Raw genomic sequence first — 22,197 nt, 5'->3', positions numbered from 1 at the left:
ACCATAATAACCTTATATAAATTGGGTTATGGTCTGATTTTAAGTCCCAAATATGCTTTCCAATATTAACTTCATCTATCCTTTCTATCAAGCTTTGTGAACACATCACATAGTCAACGATACTTTCCCCATTGTATGTGTTGCAAGTGAAGTTCCTAGACCTTTTCCATCTTTCTAGACCATTGAAAATAATTAAGTTGAAAGCCCCAAACAATGTAAACAACTCCTCTCCAAAATTATTTCTAACTTTGTCATCTTTTGAACACCTCACCCATTGGGGATTCTCCTCTTCAGTGAGCCAAATAGGATTGTTATACTCTTTGCGACAAATAATGCTATCTTGATTATTTGCTGTTCTAGCATTGAAATCTCATACTAAAAGAACTTCTCCTTGCTAAGAGTACACGAAAATATCTTGTTTTAAAGATGCATACAGATCCATGCTATCAAACCCCTTATTTTTGTAAGTTTTTTAGACTTGAGGGGCAAAATAGCATGCTGCAATAGTTATGTGATTCTCATTCTCTGATATTTTCAATCATAAATATTTTTTATTTTCATATTCTTTAATTAACTGAATGTGATCTTGACATTTCGACTTGCCGAAGATGAACCCTAACTTTACAACCGCTGCTGCCTCGCCCTCGGCCGCTGTCTCGCCTATGGTTTTCCATATCGAAGTAGGAGACGCGCGTTTCAATCCAGGATTACGTGATTATCACTTCCTTTCTCTCTTTTTTTTTTTTTTTTTTTTTTTTTTTTTTTTTTTTTTTTTTTTTTTTTTTTTTCTGATACGCAGGTTTTCAATCACTTTCTGAAAGCTACCCTATCTCTCTTTTGCTCTGCTCCCGGCATTGCATCTGCGAGATCTTGGACCTCGGCTGCCGCATCTCTTATCAGCTGCCTCCATCGGAATGCAAACGCAGAGGCCAAGGATGAGCGCGCCGAATATTCTCTCGTCTCTCTTCAGGTGGAGGCTCTTGGGAAGAAAGTCTCTACTCTGGAAGGCTGCTCATTCCTTCCATTGCCCTCTCTGTCCCCCCAAAACAACCATTTCTCTGCTCTAGATCTTCTTTTTTTTTACGTGTCCTAGATCTACCTGGACGAACTGTCTGGAAGCTCTTCTGGGTGGATTGCATTGACAGATTCAAGGGTCTTTGGACCCTCTCCTCTTCTCCTCACAAACCCCTATGACAAGTTCAGGGGAAGGCGGCCCTTCAATGCTCCAGCCGCCTCTCGACTTGGATCTGCAAAGGAAAGCAGAACCCTGATCCTTCTGCCGCGTTTCAGATCCAGATCAGGCTTATCTCCGGCAAAACTCAGCTACATTGGGTGAACTCGTCGGATCTAGTGCAGAACCTCAAGAATGCTCTGGATCTCAAGTTGGGGATACCCTCTGCAGCTCAACGACTTCTCCATGAAGGTAAACAACTTGAGGATTCTCTCCCCCTGTCTTTTTATAGCATTAAGAGAAATGCATCCATTACTCTTACTCTTCGCTTGAGAGGGGGAGCTGTTGGACAGTCCTCCTCTGCTAAGATGTTTTCATATAAAGACGCTGTCCATGCTCAGTTGCCTAAGAAGACAGCTCCACCGGTTCAGGCACCCAAGCCTTTTCTGGTGGACAAACTTGAGGAAACCCCCTCTATTGAAATCATGCATCCATCGTTGGATGAGCAAACCCAAACGTTTGCAGAACAAGCCATTATTTGCAGGTTCAATGGGCTATGGCCGAGCACTGCCGACCTCTACCAATGGATTCACTCCAACTGGACCAACAATTGCAAGGTGCTGTTATGCTCAAAGGGCTTCTTCATAGTAGTCTTCGTTCTAGATGAGGACTACCAGAAAGCTTTAACTGCAGGCCCATGGTTCTGGGGATCAGCAGGTTTATTCCTCACCCCTTGGTTCCCAGATTTCGATCCCACTACAGCAGTCATCACCAAGCTCCCCATCTGGGTCAGGCTTCCAAATCTCCCAGCACACCTATGGCATTTTGCAGTATTCCAAGGGATCGGAAATTCTCTAGGCCGCTTTCTAGACACAAACATCTCTAGAGGGGAAAAGGGAATTTACACCTTTGCCAGAATCTGTGCAGAAATAGACATGAGCAAAGGTCTCCCTGACCAGATCAATCTCAAAATTGGAGACTTCCATTGGACTCAGACCCTGGACTATGAGAACACAGCCTTTCGATGCCGTAACTGCCATCACACAGGGCACCTTAAGGGCTCTTGTCCCACGATACCTGCCCAAAAGAAGAAATTCAGTCCTAAGCAGAAATCCAAAAGCTGGAAGCCTCATGATCCTCCCCCCATGGATGACTTTGATTTCAGCTCGGATGAAGAGGAACAGGTTGAGGAAGGAATGGAAGCAAAGTTGGCATAGGACCCTCCCTTGACCGATCCTGAGGATTCGTCTGTCCCACCAATCTCACAGAAAAGGAATCATGAATCCTCCCCCTCGGATTCAGACAAGGAGTCCTCCCCGTCAGCACAACCCAATCTGCAAATCATGCCGGTTCAGCAAAGTCCTCTTGACTGGGTCAAAGTTGGTAAAAAGAAAGGAAAAAAGTGCCGAATAACTGATTCTACCCATGTTGGGTAGAATCCTCTGTTCTGCTCTTGCTCCTCTGTTCTTCTTGTCTCTTCTTCCTCAGCACAACTCTCTTCTCTTTTCCTATCTAGGGGCCGACGTGGATAGCCTATCCTTTCCGGCAGCCTGTGTTCTTGCTTCTCTTGGCTGTAACTTCTTATTGTACCATTCTTCCTTTTAATAGAATTAGTCCTTACTGAGAAAAAAAAAATTAACTGAATGTGATGACCTTCTTTTTCTTTCACTAAAACTAGTAATCCCCCATACCCTTTGCCATTTTCAGCTACCTTGTTCCAAACTGCCAACATCAAATAACCGTCAAACACAAGAGTTTTGCAACCATTGTGCTCATGAGTTTCTATGAGATAAATTATGTCTCTACCTTCCGCAATAGGCCCTAACCTAGGTCCCCTCCTCCAAGGGTAACCTCTACAATTCCAACAAACTAAACTTAGGTAGACCTGGGTAGGATTTCACTGCTTCGCAGTTTGGCACATAAGACTCAAATTTGAGTCTTCACCCCTTTTCATCCATGTCGCTCTTGTTGTTTTTATCCATATTATTGAATTCTCTATTTTTTCTTTACTCCTAGCTTGCTGCCCTGTTTTTCCCAGAGGTCAAGCACTACAATAACAACTTTACCATTGTACAACCATGCCATTTTCCCTTCATTTCTTTCTGTTCTAGTTTTCTCCACTTCGTCCCTTCTCTCCTCTTGTTATTTTTTGATTAAGTCTTCATCGAGGAAGAAGTGTGAGCCTTTCAAGAGTTTCATTTTGTCCAAAAGTGGGTGTCTGTCTTATACGCTTTCCATGGTGACTTTTATGGGTCGAGGCCTCTCTTCACATATCCTCACAACCCTCCTTGCTTGGCAAATTTTCGCTTTCCAATGTAGTTTCTATTTCAGAAAGTCTCTTTTCAAATTGAGAGTGCTTTCATTCTTCCCATAATCTCTTATTCCCCTGATAATAAAGTTTGTTTCCTTGTCCTTTCTTTTTTTGTGCTCTATTTCTAGTGCTCTACAAGCACTTGCATCTTCTTCTTCCTTTGTCCTTATGTAACCATTAGCGTCTTCAGCCCTAGCTTTGATTCCTTTTGGACTATCCTTCCTAATGTTCCTTTTTGCCTTCTCTTTAGAAATGTTAGTTTGCTCAGATACTTGTGTATCTACTTGAGTTTAGAAATGATCACATTCCTGTTTGCTGTTATTAATTCTTTCATGCTTTGCCACGCTGTCTTCATGCTTTTCCATTATTGTTTTCCTGTCTCTAGAGCCTCTTGTAACATTGTTACCTATTCTTTTAAAATTCTATTACCTTCTATTAGACATCAATTTGCAACTATGATCTCTGAAATTTTGCGGCCCCTTTCCTGTATCTTCAGCCTTGTCCTGGCCTTCATCAGTTCTTGCACATATAGGTCTTATGACCAAGTAAGATGCGTACATGTGGGACTATAAATGATTGATTCTTCTTTATTTTTGTTGCTCTTTTCTATTTTCTTTCTCTCGATTGATTTTCTTCTCATTTGTTCCCATTTAAGGCGAGCAAGCCTATGTCTTAAAATTCCCTGATATTGCTTTGCATTTACCCAAATCCACTTTTCTGTTTTGTTTGTTGAAGCAATTTTGACTTGATCCAAATGATTTGTTTCCAAAAAACCTAATATTTCCTTGTCATTTTTAGCATTTTTAACATTTACTTGATGTATTAGCGGCTTCTGGGAGCTTTTTTGATCAACTATTGTAGTAAGTTTATGAATACTCCTTGCAAGTTGGGAATAAGATAAAGGCTTCTTCTTATGCTTGGCTGGACAAATATTATTTTTGATAGGAGTTAAAACCTTTGCAGCTGTTGGCTTGATGGGGCCTAACCCAGGTTCGGAGTTAATTAGCTACGTTCTTCGCGCCCACAAAATATAGAGTCTTTACATCAAAGATACAATTTATGACCAAAATCTGGGCTTTTAGCCCCAAAACTTCCCTTGGGGGATCTCGCGCCCAACAGGCCCCCAACACAAACATCGTGACTCGCCCTCGAGTCACTTTGTCGGTGCGGAGATCTTTGCGCACGGTTCCCTCAACTCTGCCTGGACTACTGCAAGGTTGGCAACACACTAAGCAGCTTCCTGTTGTACTTCCTTGATGCGATGTTCAGAAACCGCTGTAGCTGAACTGCTTCCCTGAACTTGTTCCTGTGTGCCCTGCATTTGTGCAAGATTTTCTTCAATAGAGGTTGTAATGATGAACGCCTCATCGATCCATGGTTGTATGCGCGCCTTCAAAACAACTTCCTTGTGTTGAGCAACATCCACCTGCTCCTTGAGTGATTTTGCCTACTGCATCCGTGCGATCCTTTGTGTAAGGGAAACTATCTGTGCGGTCCCTTTTATCTCATCATATGTCTGCTGTAGCTCGCGCGCCTCTATTTCTAAGCGTTGCATGTTTGGGTCCTCCTGCAGAGTGGTGAGAACCTCGAACGACTCTTCAAATAGCTTGGTGTAGTTTTTCATTGCGTTGTTGACCTTTGTGATGGATGTTGTGACCGCATTGTTATTTAATCGCTGGGGGAGTTGAAGTCTGCGCCTTCATTTGTAGCTCCGCTATCTGAAGGTTCAGCTCCAGCTGAACCTTGTCCATCTCTTCCTTTAATAGCCTTGCGCACCCCTGCTACTAGTTTTCGGATGTGCGCCTTCGCTGGTTCCTCTGCTTGGATGGACCATTTGGTAGGCTTCGTCAACCACCTGCACAATCTGTCGGTTCTGCGCCACTACCTCGTCGCACTGCAGGTTCAACTGTTCGATGTTGATGCACTGCTCGCTCATGACCTGGAGTGCGCGACCCTCCCTAGCTTGCAGTTCTGTAGTAACTCCGTCCTGCAAAACATAGAGTTTATCCTAAGGGAATGCAACCATGTTTATCCCGATTCCCTTTAATCCACTTGTTAGCTTTGCTACATGTTGCTGATTTTCAAAGAGTGGAAGTAAGCTCGGTCCTGGTTTCTTGCTCAGAAGAGCTCTGCACTGGTTATCATCCTCCTTCTCCTTCACCTCGCTTAGTCCCTTTCACCCCGTTGCCTCCGTTTTTCCCCTTCACTTCGCCTATATTCTCGTACTCCTGCGATCTTCATTTTACCTTTGTAACCCTGTATAAACCTGATTTCCCTCAGGTCCCACATGCCATGTCACAATCGCAATCGCAATCGCAGCTTTCAGGAGGTCTTTTATAATTCATGTCTATAACATCGCCGATGGCTGATTACCGATTGCCCCTAGTGGATGCGATATGATTATAAACTATTGTTAATGACTCCGTCAGGTCCATAGCTCCATCACAATCGACACTTTCATGTGGCAAGACTTCTCGGCTTGCGATCTGCGACGGATGCGATGACAGGTTAAGTCATATTGTAATGTAGCATCGGGTCCGGGCTTTAATCGCTATCGCAAATCGCATATGTATAAAGGCTTTCCCCCTTGACTTCCGCCGATGCGATATTAAAAGCAGTTAATTCCTTATCAAGTCCGGGTTTAGTCGCTGATCGCAATCGCATCCATGTGTGTATAAGGCCCAAACCCCTTGACTTCCACCGATGCGGTATTACGATCGCTCCTCTGTCGTCCGATCAATCCCGTCAAGATCCAACGGTTGATGTCCATTTCGCTCTCATATCTCCCGATATCTCCTGCAAACCAATCTCCGCCTTCCATCCGTTTAATCCAAAGGCATTCACACCTCCCGCACCCATAAGCTGCCCACACATTAACTCGCGATCGAAGTGGTTTTCATCCTATCCCATCCGCCACGCATCATCACCTGAATGGGATCACTTGCCTATGTTCGATTACCGCCCGACCCCCGAAAGCGGTGCGATTAGATACCACTTACCGCTCAAACCGTTTTCCTCGGCCGATAATCCCCGTGTATCTTCTACTCACGATGATCATTGGATCCACTCGTATTTAATCCAATGGCCCTCGTCCATCCTGATCCCATATCTCCCGATACCCTCTACAAAATGATCCCCGCCGTCGATCCACGCGATCCAATGGATAATATCCCTCCTCTGCCATGGACTCCTATAGCTCCGATCATTACATGCTCCCGAAGGACAAAAGTAACTAGTTTGCCTGTACTCGCGCATTTCATTTCCAACAACTGCATTCAAGAAATAGAATGGCTGAGAAGGAAAGGACCAGCCTCGAGTAGATCACAACATTTACCAGTTATGGAACTTCTTCCATATTACACTACATCTTCTCGAGAAGGACAACAGAGCATCAATGAATGTCAACTTCATTCATTAAAGCAGCAAGTTGCACTCAGAAGCTCTATCAAACAATTAAAAGCGGTTGGTGGTCCATTATGACCCCTCCACACTTAGAATAGCAGAGCATTTTGTAAAGAAACTCTATATATACCTAGAAAAAAGATGTAAGCAGGGTTGATGGTTGTTGTTTTGATGTAAGGTTCAACTTCTGGAGACTTTAACTACTTTGATACTTGCAACGTCTAGTCTTCATTTTCAGTGAATACAAGCTTCTTTTGCTGCTAATTGCCCACTTTCCGCTTCTATTCTATTCTAGCCTGTGCCTGTTATGCCGTTTTCATGTACTCTTGATGTTTAGCATTAGAGGAGCTATCATCCTACCTCTGTGTTGAAGTCTGGCATGTATCATTGAATGTGTTATGCAAGGTTCTGTTAACTTAGTGCCAGAGAGCTGTCATCCTGTCTGCGCATTAGAAAATAGATTTGTAGACCTTTTTACTGGTTGCAGCTGGCCATCACATGGTCTTGTGCATCTGCTAGTGTGGTCAGTATTCTCCATATTCACCAAATCCTTAAACTATGAGCAATTGGTGGTCTAAAGCCTTGTAGTCTGGGGGTGTTCACCCATGTCTAGAGTTAAGCATAGTAGAAGTGGTTATCTGGCTTGAACAAGCATCATTACTTCCATTCATCCATTTCAACCATTTTATTGAGTTTGTAATGTTCCTGAGCATCTCCGAGATACAACCTAGGAGAGTTTCTTGGGGTGATAAAACCACTGACCATAGGCATGTCGGCCCCATTTTCTGTCATGACTGTTCCCTCTGGCAGCACTATGGTGTTGGTCATGCGGGTGCGCAACATTTCCTTAGTTGCTACAGTTCCTAGTGCGAGGCTGGTTGACACAGTACCAACGTGTGGAGTGCACACCTGAAACTTTTGTATCTGCGTTCGGAAGGCCCCCAACACCGTCTGGTGTTCCTCCGCAAAATTTTGAAGGGCCTCTGCGATGACGTCCCTCACCGTCTCCCCAATGTCATGTAGATCCCCCTCAGTGAGGGTGATCGGGTCGAAAGAAGTCTTTGAGGCCTTCGAATTCTTCTGCAACCCCACCTGCTCTCTTGGGCACTGTCGTTTCAACTGTGTGGATGCTGTTTGCGGGTCTGCACCACCTTCCTCTCGATTTGTTTCCTGTTCGGTTGAAGACGACTTCTGGCCTTCACGCTCCTTCTCTACTGCCTTTTGCTGCCTTTGCAGCATTGTGCGCCGCCTGTGCCTTGGCTATTGCTGCTTCGTTCCGATGCTTCTCTACCAACTGCACCATCCGCAGTTTTGCCTCCTCCTTCTTCCTCTATGCAGTGGACTTCTCTGCTTCCATCGCGGAGCTCGTGGGAGCATGCCACTCTAGCGGCCAGGACTCAAGGATGACGAATATGACATTGTTCGTCGCCAGATAAGGTAGCTCCTTCCATGCCTTTGCGGGGTCCTTCCTCGCCCTGATGTACACATGATGAAAGTCCACCTTGAACTCTGCGAAGCTCTGTAGACTGTTATAAATCGTGGGTGATAACCGCGGCTTGCGGTTAATCCCCATTCTGATGTTCATCTCCATGAACACCCAAAATATCTTGCTGTCTCTGTTCCTCTGCGCATCTTTGGTTGCCCACAACGAAGCGTACTTCACTGCATCTAGAAGATCCTGCGCAATCGTTGGGAACTGGCTGTCCTCGAGCAATTCAGCCACTAGCACTATGGATAGCAGAAGCCATGAATAGTGGAAAATCTTCTCCTGCTCCTGTGCCTCACGGCAGTTCTCCAGGAACTCTCTGCAAAAGTAGTCTGTCCAATTAAACTGGACCCCTTCTGCGCATTCCGCAGCAAGTGCAACCACCAGTACGAGCACCTCATCCGTGTGGCACTTTCGCATAACTTTCCCGGCCAATATCTTCATTGTGACTTTGACCGCAGCGTTGTTGATGCTGGAAATCATGTGTTGAGCTCTAAAACTACATCTCTCCTACACATTTTCCTAGACTTTCCCCCTTAGCAGTACCTCATAAGCTATCAAAGATCATTGCAGATTGATTCTAAAAGAGCATTTAAGTGGTTTTCTAACTATGTTTTTGTGTTTTCTATTTGAATTAGATTTTGATCATTAACTGCGGAATGCAGCCACTTTCCGCAGCTGTTTTTGTTGATATCTATATTACAGGTGTCATCCAGCAAAACGAGGCATGTGGGTAGTTCAGGAATGATCTGGATATGGATCAGGTCCTATTGGTTTAGCCGGATTCATAAAGGAAAGCTGCGGCCAAATGGTGGTCAAACGAAGGAGTCCTACGGCAACAGGTCTTTGTTTTTCAACACGTGAAGGGTCCGAGGCCGTTCCTAGATCCCTGGGTTCATTTTGACAGCTGTAGACTGCCTCCACGACGCAAATCCAACAACCATCTTTTGATAGATTGAATGATCTCGGCAACCATCATGCTAAACTCACGGATGCTGTCTTTTTACGTGTCCTCTGTTGAAGGTGTTTCATAAGAAAACAGTTATGTAATTTCCCTTATAAATAACGCATTTGCAAACACATAGAGTTAGTTAGTTTTTGATGTCGTTTTGCTGTTAGTCATTGTACTGTGCCGTGAACTAGACCTGCTATTGTAACGAGAGGAGTCTTCCTCTGTTTTGCAATATAACAAGACTCTATTTTATATGACTGTGTGAGCATAATTCCAGACTGATAGCGTGTTGACCAAGGCCGTGCAGAGGGCCCCTGCATGCTGAGGTTTTGTTTTCTTTATTGCTGTAAAGTTTTTATGTATTGTTTCCTTGTTTCCATTGTACATATTTCATAATTTGTTCACTTATGTATATTTCATAAGATAGTTATGATGTTAACATTATAGTCCTGTACATGATTTTTCAAGCATTGTATATTGTTGCTAACACTGATCAATGTGTGTTTCAGGATAGGCTAGGCCCGGGCATTTTCATACAATTTTTACGATAACTAGTGACATGAGATTAGCCTCTCTACTGACTTTGCTTTTCTTAGCTTTTCAATTTCAGTTATGCTTTGATTTCAGTTTTATTCATTTGCTTTGTCAGTTAGTTTAGATATCAAATTCCTCATATCATTGACGTTATCTCCAGAGCCATAGCTTAGACTACTTGGCGAGCTATTGGACTATGAATGATGTGATTTGATTTTAGCTTTATTTTTCTGCAATTAGATATCAAATTCCTCATATCATTGACGTTATCTCCAGAGCCATAGCTTAGACTACTTGGCGAGCTATCGGACTATGAATGATGTGATTTGATTTTAGCTTTATTTTTTTGCAATTAGATATCAATTCCTCATATTATTGACGTTATCTCCAGAGCCATAGCTTAGACTACTTGGCGAGCTATCAGACTATAAATGAAGTGAATTGATTTTACTTTTATTAGTTTGCAGTTTTTGATTTGTTTGAGTGGAGTAGCTTAACTCATTTTTCTTTTTGTATTTAGATGAGCAGTAGAGATAGAGATTTCATGATCAGTAGTTCATCATTTGTTTGATTCAAGTAGCTGCACATTTACATTCTTGTTTAGCTGCACATTTACATTCTTGATTCAAGTATTAATTTCATCACTAGACTTTTTTGAGATCCTCTGAAGTGTTAAGTTTTGGAAGTCATCAAAAGGACATAATTGCCTTAAAATCTATACCCAAACTTGCCTTCTAAAAGTATTATTAAAACTTAGGAATAGGATTATCATTTTCATTAGGAGACAAACTAAGATAAAACCCCCAAAAACAAGATAAAATTGATAAAAAGTAAGAAAGAGGCTGTCTTGCACATACAGTGCGCCACACTTCATCAGTTGACAACTCCCAGATTGATAACTAATGTAGCAATTTAGGACATACTAAATTGACTAAACATTTTGGCGCTGTTACCGGGGAAGTGTAACTAGGTAGCTAATCTCTTACAAGAAAAAGGGGGAAAAATTGATAACTTCTTGAAGTATGCTCTCCTCATGCACCTAGCGTGATCTGGAGGATCAGAAAAGAGAGTTATTATTTCAATAGTTTCTTGATTATGCTATCTTCTTGCACCTAGTGTGACCTGGAAGATCAGAAAGAGAATTATTAGCCCGACTTAAAAAATAAAAAAAAAGGGTAAAAAAATGACATGCATAGAGCAAGAGATTTTAGGGGAAGGTTTATAGCTAGGGCCAAAAGTTTGATTTTCACAACTCCAACTACTTCAAGGCATAGACAAGATACATATCCATCATCTCCGACTCATACTCTCAGCCCTAGGATTCCTGGAATTCAAGGGGCAACAACCGAATTAGGAGACTCTCCCACATTATCTATTAAATCTGATCTAGGAGAAGAACCTTTCTTCACTTCTACAGGGGAACATATTGTAATCAAAGAAGTAGAATCTTTGAAGAAGAGGAGGGAGAAATTCTTCCTCGTTCACCATTAATAGAAGAACCAGAGGACTCTGAGGACTCTGAGGAAACTATCATGACAGAGGAAGTAGTAAATGGATTTGGAGGAGGGGGTCGAGGTAGAGGAAGAGGAAACAATGGAGGAGGTAGAGGTAACAATGGGGGAAATAGGGATGGAGATAACTCGTTTGGATTTCCTATAGCCGATGAGGAAACTCATACAACAATGAAAAACATTTCACCATCTGTCCTCCCAAAATTTTATGGGTTGCGAAGTGAGGATCTTGAAACATTTCTATTTGAGTTTGAAGTCTTGTGCCGAACCTATGACTATATGGAAGACTCTCAAAAACTCAAACTGTTTTCTTCAACATTGAAAGGAGCTGCTTTCAAATGGTTCATGGGATTAGTCACTCAATCTATTAGGACTTGGAATGATATGAAATAAAGATTTTTGGATAGATACCTGCATTATTGTATGCCCACCAATCATAAGGATGAGGTATTCAAGATGATCCAAAGAGAAGATGAAAACTTGGAGGATTTAATTGAAAGATTTCAATACAACTTAAAGACAACAAAAATGAGTAATTTAGATGAGGAAACCTTGAAAGCCCTTCTATTGAAAGCCATTAGAGATGAATGGATATATATTTTAAATATGATGGGGAAGGGAGATATTTCTCAACTTCCACTTCATGACATAGCAGAACTATGTGTCCATCTCTCAAGGGGAAAATATAAAACTGGAAAAGGGCTGAGAGATCCTTCTCTTATTAGAGAAAACAAATTTGCAATTGGATCAGTAAGTAGGGCAAAGATTGGCAATATGTTTGATGAGTTCAAAACTGATATTCTAGGGAGTCTTAGTGAACAACTAGACACCCTTAAAATACAAAACAAGTAGAAAGAAGAAGTTGATGCCTTGGCCATATTTTGTCCAAAATGTAGAAATAAACATGCTCTAAGGGAATACCCCTTGGATGCAAAAGTTGTAGAAACATGTATGATTTGCTCAGAAATCCATGAGACCAAGGATTGTCCTTCAATTCCTGGGCTCAAAGCTGTCTTTCAGGAAGATCCAAATTCAGTAGAGTCCCTTTGTTTTGTTTCAAGAAGACCATGGCAGGGGCCACAAAATCAAGGGTTTAACAATCCTATGAACTTTCAGCTCCTGCCAAATTGGAATTCTTGGCAACAACCTTGGCCCCAACCTCAAAATCCATACCAATCATGGGCACAAGGGATGCAAAATCCTTATGGGAGATTTGCTCAATTTTATCAATATCCTCCATCTTTTCCAAATCAACAAAATCCACCAATTCCAAATCAAAACCCACAACTTTCATTACCATTCCCACAACAACAACCTTCTCAACAAAATCCAAATTCTCAACTCTTGCTTCCATTTCAACAAAAGACAAATCAACTACCATCCAAACCAATGGCAAATCCCAACAACAAAAATCCTCAGAATGCTTACATGGTAGAAGGACAACAATTTCCTACCTATATGATTGTTCCTCTTAATGATGTTCAACTCAGATCTGGTAGAGTTTTAGAAAAACCTTCTATAGATGTTCAAGAGCAAGGTACTTCTGAGGAGGATTCTCTTAAAGTCAATAAAGGTTCTGAGGAAGCATCTCTTCAAAACCCAATCATTCAAAAATAAAAAGAAAAAGAAAAAGAGTCAACCCCCACAACTCCTATAGTTGAGCAACCTGCATCTTCATCCACGCCTCCTTTCCCTGAAAGATTACAAATTGACAAAGGGATCGAAAAACAAATCTTATTGCCTGACTATGATTTTCTAGATGAATTAAAGAATGTCTGTATCATGATTTCCTTGCTACAAGCCATTAGAGAGATTCCTATTCTAGCAAAAACAATAAAGGAGTTGAGTCTTAAAAGACCAGGAAGGAAACCAAGAGATACAAGAAGAATCCACTTGGTAGGAAAAATTGCAGATATCATGATGGGAAAAATTACCACGCAGAAGTATGTAGATCTAGGTAGTCCAATTGTCAAGACACATATAAATGGGACAAAAATTCCAAACACTTTGATTGACTTAGGGGCTGCTATCAACATTATGAGTAGACAAACTATGGAACAACTTAAACTTCCTAATCTTCTTTTTACACCCACCTTACTGCAACTTGCAGATAGATCAATAATCAAACCAGATGGTGTACTAGAAGATATTTCAGTCTCAGATTCTTGGGAATATCCTGTAGATTTCATGATTTTGACTCCCAAGAGTAATTTAGGAGGACATCCACTCATCTTAGGAAGACCTTGGCTAGCCACAACTGATGCTTTCATTAGTTGTAGATCTAGAGATATGTACATTTCTGATGGTAGTTCAACAAATAAATTCAATTTGTATCCTCCAGCAAAGGCAATTACAGAAGTAGGAGACAATAAATGGGTTGGCGATGAAGATATTATACAACCTGTCTTTACTGTCTCTAAAATTAGTGAAGATAGTCAAATTTTGAACACATTAGAAAATTTTGAAACATCTTCAGAATATGACCACACACAATTTCAGTTAGATTCTGATATTGAATATCTATCATCAAGACAAATGTCTCTTTACTCTATGGAAGAGTTTGGTAGCTCTACCATTGAGATTTTTCCAGGAAAAACACTGAATATCAACAAAAATTTGGAAAAGTCACAACAGGAAGAGCTAGCCAAAATCTTGCAAAAACATTCTACTGCATTTGCATGGAAGTATACTGATATAAAAGGTATTGATCCTAAGACTTGCATCCATCATATCTATATCGAGGAAAACAGTAGACCAATCAGACAACCTTAGAGAAGGATGAATCCAAATCTTAGGGAGATAGTGAAAGAAGAGCTCCAAAAACTACTCAATGTAAATTTCATTTACCCAATTTCAGATAGCCGATGGGTTTCTCCTTTGGTTATAGTACCCAAAAAGAATGGTAAATGGAGGGTATGCATTGATTACAGGGAATTGAATAAAGCAACTTTTAAGGATCACTTTCCCTTGCCCTTTATCGATCAAGTATTAGACACATTAGCAGACAAAAAGTATTTTTCATTTATGGATGGTTTTAGTGGTTATAGTCAAATTCAAGTAGCACCTGAAGATCAGGATAAGACCACATTTACCTGTCCATGGGGAACTTTTGCTTATCGAGTACTTCCTTTTGGATTATGTAATGCACCTGCAACATTCCAAAGAGCAGTATTAGGATTTTTTCTGATCTAATCCATGATTGTGTACAGGTTTATATGGATGATTTTACAGTTTTTGGTGATTCGTTTGAAGAGGCATTAGAAAATTTGGAAAAATTCCTTATAAGATGTAAAGAAACAAACCTTTCACTAAGCCATGAAAAATGCTTTATGATGTTTACTGAAGGTATAGTTTTGGGACATCATATTTCAGGGGATGGGATTAAAGTTGATAGATTGAAAGTTGAAGTCATCTCCAAGTTGCCTATTCCAAATTGTCAAAAAGATGTTAGAAGTTTTCTGTGATTTACTGGATATTATAGAAGATTTATAGAAAACTTCACCAAAATAGCATCTCCAGTCTTCAAACTGCTTACAAAAGACTGTGAATTCAAATGGGGTCCTGATTTCCAATCAACATTTGAAACTTTGAAAACAAGAATATCTGAAGCGCCTATCTTGAGAGGACCAAATTGGAAACTCCCTTTCCATATTTCTACAGATGCTTCAGATACAGCTCTAGGGGTTGTATTGGGACAAAAAGATTTAGTTCCTTATGCCATTTACCATACCAGTAAAAATTAAACTCCTACGGAGTTGAACTATATTGTGACTGAAAAATAGTTCTTAGTTGTTGTTCATGCAATCAATAAGTTCAGACATTATATAACAGGCTATGAAATTTTTATTCATACTGATCATTCTGCAATTAGATATCTAATTAAAAACCCATTACTAATGGCATAGTTACAAGGTGGCTCTTACTTTTACAGGAATTCAATATTACTGTGTTAGATAGACCAGGGAAACAAAACACAGTAGCTGATTTCTTGTCTAGGATTCATAATACTAAAGAAGATTCTCCTGTAGAGGACAAGTTTCCTGATGAATATTTATTTGCAGTAACTACTAAGACTCCTTGGTATGTAGATATAGCTAACTATTTGGTTACAGGGTAACTACCTCCACATTTATTTCCTAGTGAAAGAAGAAAGATTATTCAGGAGAGTTCAAAATATTCATGGATTTCTAACGAATTGTTTAAGACAGGGCCAGACTTTGTGATCAGAAGATGTGTTAGGGAAGATGAAATGCCTGATATTCTCAAAGCATGCCATGATGAACCATGCGGGGGACACTTTGTTGACAAAAGGACACTCTATAAAATCCTCTCTTTAGGATATTATTGGCCATCACTCTTCAAAGATGCAAAACAATATGTCAAAAGATGTGACAGCTGCCAAAGAGTAGGGAAACCTACCCTTTCAAATGAAATGCCATTACAGCCACAGGTACTCATCGAACTCTTTGAAAAATGGGCTTTAGATTTTATTAGACCTATTAACCCACCATCTAAACAAAGAAAACATATATTGGTATGTAGTGATTATGTCACTAAATGGGTGGAAGCCAAAGCATTATTTTCTGCTACTGAGCATGCAGCTGTTAGTTTTATTTATGAGGATATTTTGCTCGCTTTGGTGTTCCAAGAGAAATTGTGACAGATCAGGGAGGACAATTCACATCCAAACTGGTGGAGAAGCTGATGGAAGAGTACAAGGTCAAGCACAAAAAATCTACTCCTTACCATCTGCAAGCAAATGGTCAAGTGGAGTCTACAAACAAATTTCTTGAAGGCATCATTTCCAAGACTGTTCATCTACACAGAAGAGATTGGGCAGAAAGGCTTCCTGAAGCCTTATGGGCCTACATAACTACATGGAGGAATACAACAGGACATTCTCCCTATGAACTTGTTTATGGGAAAGAAGTCCTGCTCCCCATTGAGTTCCAAGTCAAAACTTTCAAGATGGCAGTTCAGTTGGGAATGGATCTATTAGAAGCCCAAAAGCATAGAATGGAGCAGTTGAATGAGCTAGATGCGATCATACAAGAATCAATCCTAAGAACTGATCTAGTACAATATCAAGGAGCTAAGTGGCATGACAAATACATCAAGGAGAAAAAGTTTCAAGAAGGAGATTCGGCATTGCTATTTGATTCCAAGTTTAAAGATTTCAAAGGAAAATTTTAGACTCATTGGCTTGGGCCATATGAGATTGACAAAATCTTTAGCAATGGAGCGGTAAGAATCAAAACCATTGATGAACATCAAACTCCTCTTATTGTGAATGGCCACAGATTAAAGATCTATCATAAGCCACTCTCAAAGGAGGAATTTGTCAAAATCTTTCAAGATAATTCTGCAATAAGGCTGGTGAAGAAGAATCCTTCTTCTCCACCAGCCTAGTCCTTGTTCTTTTCTGTTAAAAAAAAATAAAAAAAATAAAAATTGTATAAGCCTGAAAACCAATCACTGATTGGCAGTCTTATACAGAAAATACAGGGCAAAAATCAGAAACTTCTGACGCCCTATATTTTCCAAAAAAAAAAATCTTTCCTCATTGTATTCATAGTTTCATGTCATTTCACTTCACTCCATTTCATTTCATTTCATTTCATCATCTCATTTACCAATAAAATTCCTTTCATGACCAGTTTTCCTATATCATTCACTCAGTCATTATTCATTTCCATCCATCTCCATTCAGTCATATGTTGACTGTGTTAGTTTCCGTAGCTAGAAACTGATTCCGCAGCCAGTTTATTAATTCTGCAGCTAACACTCTGTTATTTAGCACTGACAGTCAGATGTTAGCCAAATGATGATGAGAACCAAGTGCAGGTATGACAAAGGAAAATATTTTGAAGTTATAAAGCACCTAAAGCACCAACAGGAAGCAGCTAATCAAAGGTTAATGGACGAAAGTGGCAAAAATTCCAAGGTATGAGCAAGATTTATTTCAAATAGCATTTTAAAAAAAAGCACATTCTATATAGTTATGAAACCACGGCTCCATTATATGTAATGATTAGCATTGATAGCTTCCATAACCACTCCATGACCTTTACATGATTTCTCCACGAACCTTGCATTAATTTTTAACGGCCTCATGATCTGCCCTCGAATTTAACTCGTGTTTATTTGTACGTTGGCATTTTACTTGCTGAACTGGGTAATTATGAGGACATAATATATTTGATCACGGCTCTGTCCCGCCGCACATTCCGCAGCCATTTTGAGAACATGCTCACGCTTAATTTGGGCCATCCATCTCAAAAGGTAAGCTCACTCTATTCCCATACTATCCCGATTGTCATTTCCAGCCTGTTTACGCTCCCGTGAACTCATTCTCATTATCCGTTCTCTGCTCTTTCGTTTATGATTACTGGTATTTTTCCACAAACCTTTGCCATTCCCCGCTAAGACAGCCGTTTCACCTCCGTCAATCCATTATTCACTCAGAAGTATTTTAAGGAAGGAGGTAGGAATGGGTCTTTTGCTAAGAGCAGAACCGTAAGGGCCCAAATTCATGGAGGGCTATCCTTAATTCAAAAACATACTAAGGAAGGCACGGTGGCTATAGTTCATCCAGAAATTCAGAGGCTACAACAAATAAGTTACGAAGACATTTGCGAGGTCTTTTAATGGCGTGGAAGTTGAGGTTGGAGACCTCAAATTTTCTGTTACAGAGGCATCTATTGCTGCAGCAACGAAACTCCCACAGGAGGGGGAACGGTGGTTCAAAAACAAAAGCTTTGATGAGAAGGCCTGGAGGGTTATCCTACGCAATCCAGGTATGGATATAACCATTTTCAAACGTGGAATCCCTGTCTCTGCTTTAGAAGAAAAGTGGGCCAGTCTATTATTGATAATCCAGAAGTTTATTACATGTGAGGGATGGTTCGGGTCCATGTATATGTACCACACCCGGTTGCTGATGAATTTTCTAGAAAATAAAACCATTAATTTGCCTTACTTTTTATTGAATAGTCTGAAAAAGATGTCCATAACTTTCCAAAAGAATATGGAGGACATAGAACCCCACTTGTACCATCACGGTCTTGTGAAAATGTTGATTGAAAAACAGTTAAAGGAAAAGAAGGACACTTGGGAACATTTTTTGGTTAGAAACTTCTTTCAAGATCCACCTGAAACAATCGATAGCAGCTCAACAAGGAAAAGTAGGAGAAGGAAAACAAGTGTGAGAATTCAGGACACTCCTACTAACATAGCTAAAGAAACTAATAAGGAAGAGAAGCTGCCAGAAAGTAGGAAGGAAAGAACTGAGGTTAGGAAGCAAAACAAATTAAAGGGGAAGAGAAAAATTGAAGTTGTCTATCAAACCCCAGAACCTTCCTCAGAAGAGGACCACCAAATACTTTCTGAAATACTAGTTTATCTTCAGGAACAATCAGCTGCAGCAAAGAGGAAAGGGAAAGAAAAATAGAGTGTGGAGAAAGAAGACACTAGCCCACAAAATCTAAGGAGGAGCTCCAGACTTAAAGGAAAACTGAGGAAAGTACAAACTAAAGGGCCCCACTTCATTGATTTAGGAGGGGAAACACCGGAACAACCTCCAGAAATCCCTCCTAGCCGTGGCCCACACCATACTCCTATTCCTCAGCCAGATTTTGAGATTAGTCCTTCTCAGCCAGATCTTGAGATCAGTCCTTCTCAACCAGATTTTGGGGACAACCCAAGGAAGACTACACCTGAGATAGATCCAACCCAGCAAGAAATGTATGATTATATTGAAACGTTGGAGAAAACTGCCACAGATCAAGGCACGTCATCTGCCCAACCTAATACAGCCCAGGAAGCTCTAATCCAATCACTAAAATAGAAAGTTTTTGAGATGGAGGTCCTAAATAGACACATCGAAAGAGAAAATGAAACATTGAGAGAACATAACAGGTTGGATAAGATTATTCACGACAACACCATGTTGCATCTTGGGTTGTGGTAGAAGAAAAATAGAAAATTGAAGAAAAAGAGCAGGAGGTTGAGCAGAGCTCTCATCAACCTCAAATTCAAGTGCCTAATGAGGAAACCGAGGATGACAGTGGTCCCAAGAAAGAAGAAAAGAAGGTTGGATGTGTTGGCAGAGGTCTCAGAACACATGAACTAAAAGGAGGATGGTCAAAGTTTTGGTTGCATGGGGACATGCAACACCTTCACAGTGGGGGTATGTTGAGCTCTGAAACTACATCTCTCCTACACATTTTCCTAGACTTTTTCCCCTCACCAGTACCTCATAAGCTATCAAAGATCATTGCATATTGATTCTAGAAGAGCATTTAAGTGGTTTTATAACTATGTTTTTGTGTTTGCTATTTGAATTAGATTTTTCTCATTAGTTGCAGAATGCAGCCACTTTCCACAGCTGTTTTTGTTGATCTCTATATTACAGGTGTCATCCAGCAAAACAAGGCACGTGGGCAGTTCAGGAATGATATGGATATGGATCAAGTCCTATTGGTTTAGCCGGATTCATAAAGGAAAGTCGCGGTCAAACGGTGGTCAAACGAAGGAGTCCTATGGCAACAAGTCTCTGTTTTTCAACACGTGAAGGGTCTGAGGCCATTCCTAGATCCCTGGGTTCATTTTGACCGCTGTAGACTGCCTCCACGACACAAATCCAACATACATCTTTTGATAGATTGAATGATCTCGGCAACCATCATGCTAAACTCACAGATGCTGTCTTTTTACGTGTCCTCTGTTGAAGGTGTTTCATAAGAAAACAATTATGTAATTTCCCTTATAAATAACGCGTTTGCAAATGCATAGAGTTAGTTAGTTTTTGATGTCGTTTTGCTGTTAGTCATTGTACTGTGCCGTGAATTGGACCTGTTGTTGTAACGAGAGGAGTCTTCCTCTGTTTTGCAATATAACAAGACTCTGTTTTATATGACTATGTGAGCGTAATTCCAGACTGACAGCGTGTTGACCAAGGCCGTGCAGAGGGCCCCTGCATGTTGAGGTTTTGTTTTCTTTATTGTTGTAAAGTTTTTATGTATTGTTTCCTTGTTTCCATTGTACATATTTCATAATTTGTTCACCTGTGTATATTTCATAAGATAGTTATGATGTTAACATTACAGTCCTATACATGATTTTTCAAGCATTGTATATTGTTGCTAACACTGATCAGTATGTGTTTCAGATAGGCTAGGCCCGGGCATTTTCATACAATTTTTATGATAACTAGTGACATTAGATTAGCCTCTTTGCTGACTTTGCTTTTCTTAGCTTTTCAATTTCAGTTATGCTTTGATTTCATTTTTATTCATTTGCTTTGTCAGTTAGTTTAGATATCAAATTCCTCATATCATTGACGTTATCTCTAGAGCCATAGCTTAGACTACTTGGCGAGCTATCAGACTATGAATGATGTGATTTGATTTTAGCTTTATTTTTCTGCAATTAGATATCAAATTCCTCATATCATTGATGTTATCTCCAGAGCCATAGCTTAGACTACTTGGCGAGCTATCGGACTATGAATGATGTGATTTGATTTTAGCTTTATTTTTCTGCAATTAGATATCAATTCCTCATATTATTGACGTTATCTCCAGAGCCATAGCTTAGACTACTTGGCGAGCTATCAGACTATAAATGAAGTGAATTGATTTTACTTTTATTAGTTTGCAGTTTTTGATTTGTTTGAGTGCAGTAGCTTAACTCATTTTTCTTTTTGTATTTAGATAAGCAACAAAGATAGAGATTTCATGATCAGTAGTTCATCATTTGTTTGATTCAAGTAGCTGCACATTTACATTCTTGATTCAAGTATTAATTTCATCACTAGACTGTTTTGAGATCCTCTGAAGTGTTAAGTTTTGGAAGTCATCATAAATGACACAATTTCCTTAAAATCTATACCCAAACTTGCCTTCTAAAAGTATTCTTAAAACTTAGGAATAGGATTATCATTTGCATTAGGAGGCAAACTAAGATAAAACCCCCAAAAACAAGATAAAATTGATAAAACGTAAGAAAGAGGCTGTCTTGCACATATAGTGTGCCACACTTCATCAGTTTACGACTCCCGGATTGATAATTAATGTAGCAATTTAGGACATACTAAATTGATTAAACATCACGTACCCTCTCTTCTTCTTCTCTAGCTTGAATTTTTTCTTCATGGTCTCCGCGATGGCTAAATCGTGACTCTTACCCTCCGAGATATTTGCTGGGTCCTCCCCTTTGCAAGGGAGCCGGGTAATTCTGTGAATCAGATGATCCATGATGGGGATGGGCTCCTCCAGCCACAAACACCCATCATGCACTAGGCAAAGCAGCTGCCTAATAATGAAAATAGCCACTGGGGCACAATGGTAATGCAGCACCCAGAGCAGGTTTAACAGTCCTGCCTTCTCTACACCTCGCAACCATTGGCGCGACTCCAAGTCTATAACTCCGAGTAGTGTGCTTTTCTTCTGGTGCATGAGCTGCACGGTTGCCAAATGTGGGAATTTCGCGTGGTTTGCGAGATCCCAGTCTTCAAATTTTAATACCGGCACTCGCCCCAAGTGCTCTCCGTAAAAAATGATGTTGTCGGGGAGCAGTAGGGTCTGCAGAGAGATTTTTCTCTCGTCTATGTCTCTGGGCACCCTTGCTTTCCCCTTCCGCAGAGGAACATACACGGGCAGCTTGGTTAGAGATTCCGCACCCTAGATTTCTACCTCCATCTCTACGTCCTCTTCTTCCTCTACCAGGATTTCTTCAAAGTCTTTCTCCTCCTCATAGCTTCCAAATTTATCACCTTCCCTTTTTCTTCCATGGTAAGCCTAGTTCTCAATGGGTTTCTAGGGGACACCC

This window comes from Pinus tabuliformis, chromosome Q (assembly GCF_031772625.1).
Source record: "Pinus tabuliformis cultivar Carrire ecotype Pingquan chromosome Q, CPIR1, whole genome shotgun sequence".
NCBI lineage: Eukaryota > Viridiplantae > Streptophyta > Pinopsida > Pinales > Pinaceae > Pinus > Pinus tabuliformis.
The sequence above is the reverse complement of the archived record's forward strand: the minus strand, read 5'-3'. Positions refer to the sequence as shown.